Source organism: Colobus angolensis, unplaced genomic scaffold (assembly GCF_000951035.1).
Source record: "Colobus angolensis palliatus isolate OR3802 unplaced genomic scaffold, Cang.pa_1.0 Scaffold156, whole genome shotgun sequence".
Classification (NCBI taxonomy): domain Eukaryota; kingdom Metazoa; phylum Chordata; class Mammalia; order Primates; family Cercopithecidae; genus Colobus; species Colobus angolensis.
Genome location: NW_012114666.1, coordinates 1,440,719 through 1,443,695, shown reverse-complemented (window position 1 = coordinate 1,443,695; position 2,977 = coordinate 1,440,719).

Below are 2,977 nucleotides of genomic sequence, written 5' to 3'. Positions count from 1 at the left end.
TTGTATTTTTGGTAGAGACAGGGTTTTGCTATGTGTGCCCAGGCTGGTCTCAAACTCCTGAGCTCAAGCAGTCCTCCGCCTCGGCCTCCCAAAGTGCTGGTATTACAGGCATAAGTCACCACACCCAGCCTGGGGTTGTTGTTTTTAAATATCTTAAAGCTGGTTCTCTTTTTCTTTCTCCCTTTCTACCTCGCTCCCCTTCAACATTTTCCTAGGCTCTTAAGAAGCTGTATAAGCCCTGACACCAGGGCCTGGCTATAGTGTTTAGGAAAGGCAGTTTCAACACAAGCATTGTATTTCCTTGCAAGGTACTGTCTTGTTAATCAGAGACTGGCAATGTTTCACAGCTCTGCCAGGTCTTCCTGCTAACTGCGGTTCCCCTGTTTCACGGCCCACATTTATCCCATGGAGATGGGAGACGTCAGGAGAGGTTGTGGCTGCAACTTTGAGGGTTTTATTATGACAGGTGTTAGGTCACTGTAAGGCAAATATGGGCAGTGTAAATAGTTTCGTAGTGGACTGAGTTTTTACACCACTTTATTGAAGTGTGACTGACACATAAAAGGCTGTACGTATTTAATGTATACAACTTGATGTGTTTGGCGATAAACATACACCCATGGAACCATCACCACAGTCTAAGAGCCTATTGTGAATTTTGCATCAATCTATTGAGAAATCTTCTTTAAGGTGAGGGCTATTTCCAAAGCAGGTAACACCTGTTGCATACTTGCTTAAAATGTAAATCAGCTCCCAAAAACTAACTGACCTGCATTCTTCATCTTTTATTCTTTTTCCCTCCTGATTGTGGGCCAGGGGAGGCAGTGTGGGAGGAGACGAAGCTCAAAGAAGGAACTGACAATCCCCAGCGTCCTGCGGGCCCGCATCCACACTGTGGATTCTGTCGGCTCACTGGCGGCAGCACTCTCTGATATCTTTTTCTTTTTCTTTTTTTTTTTTTTTTTTTTTTTTTTGAGACCGAGTCTCGCTCTGTTGCCCAGGCTGCAGTGCAGTGGCATGATCTCAGTTCACTGTGCCCTCTGCCTCCCGGGTTCAAGCGATTCTCCTGTCTCAACCTCCCGGGTAGCTGGGATTACAGGAGTGAGCCACTGCACCTGGCCTTCTCTTGTGTCTTTCATTTCTCTTCTTCACTACCCGTCAGCATGATGGGTTTCTTCCACCTCTGTGATTCCCAGTATCAAGATACAGCCTGATCGCCCCTTAATACGGTGCCACCATTACTCCAGACCCATGTGTAAGCATTGGTCATTCATCAGCTTTCATGAGGTGAACTGGGGACGAGGCAGGGGCTTGGACCGGCTTCCTGGCCAGGACTCGCTGCCTTCCTCAGCTGAAGAGACTGCATTTCCAGGTTGAACCCTGACCCCCACTGACTTTGGGCATCTCCTTGTGTCCTGTGTTTGCCAGCTTTCCACTCCCTTGTAAATCTTTCTGCCTCCAGGGCTGGCCTCTAAAACAGGTACACTGGAGGCTGCTCCTTGCGTTACTTGAAGCATGGCACTCGCCACTGTCTTCGGCGAGGGGGTGTTTCCCTCTGGTGCTGGGGAGCCCAGGGCATCCATTTGGGGCTTCAAATCATCTCTTGGGACTTCATGAACCTCGAGTCCACCCTGTGGGCCCCTTCGGTGGGGCTTTGCTGTGAGGGCATCTTGACTGGTGTGGAAGTCCAAGCACAGTTCTGCTTAGCCTACAAAAGCAAAATCGGTATTAATATTTGTTATGGGCTGAGCTGTCATCCCCCAGATTCCTATGTTGAAGTCCTAACTCCCAGTACCTCAGATTAGGACCATATTTTGGAGACATGGTCTTTAAAGAATTCAGATAAAATGAGGCCCGAATCCAATAGGTCTGGTATCCTAGAGCAGGAAATCTGGACGCAGACAAGGACAGAGGAAGGGCCACATGAAGACACAGGAAGAGGGTGAGGTCCGCATGCCACGGAGAAGGGCCTTGCCAGGAGCCAGCCCTGCAGATATGCGGATCTCAGATTTGCGCCCTCAGAACTCTAAGAGAATAAACCTCTGTCGCTCGGTCACCCGGTCTGTGGTAGTTTGTCACCGCAGCTCAAGGTGACCACTACAGTCTTCTCCAGTGGCCACTTGCGTTTGGGCTGCATGACCTGGTGTCTGCAGGATCCACAGCACCAGCCACCGCGCACCAGGCTCCCAGGCAGGCAGTGCTGAGCTTTCTGTAGCAGCGCTGGCGGGGGCAGGATCTCCGACCTGCGCGACCCTCGCAGCCACTGTGGAAACAAACTCAGCCTTCCCCAGCACCACGTGCAGCTCACAGCTCGGGGATTCGCTACAGGCTTCCCTTCACCTGCTAACCTGCAAGGTGCCAGAAAGCCAGAAGCGGGTAGCATCCCTCAGAGACTTGTGGCATTTGTGCCCCACGTTTCCTGCCAGCAGTGACTGCTTTCCTTGGTTTGATCAAGGTGCTGCCTGCGGCTGTCCAGCTTCTTACCTGATGTCTCAGCAACCCAGCTCAGCTCAAGAGAATCCTTGTTCTTTGTGGCACTTCCTTTTGCTAGAGCTTTCATCACCACCTTTTTTTTCTTTTTTTTCTTTTTCTTTTTTTTGAGATGGAGTCTCCGTCTGTCACCGAGGCTGGAGTGCAGTGGTATGATTTCGTGATCTCAGTGGCGTGATCTCAGCTCACTGCAACCTCCACCTCCCGGGTTCAAGCGATTCTTCTGCCTCAGCCTCCTGAGTAGCTGGATTACAGGCACCTGCCACCATGCTCAGCTAATTTTTGTAGAGATGGGAGCCAGGTTGGTCTTGAACACCTGACCTGAAGGGATCCACCTGCCTTGGCTTCCCAAAGTGTTGGGATTACCCACCAGCACCCAGCCTCTCATCACCATCTTGAAGCCAAAGGATGAGGGGACACTGAGCCCAGGGGCAAGTGCCACCATGCAGGCTGGCGCCAGCACCTGCCTGGGCCCCTATGCAGCCCC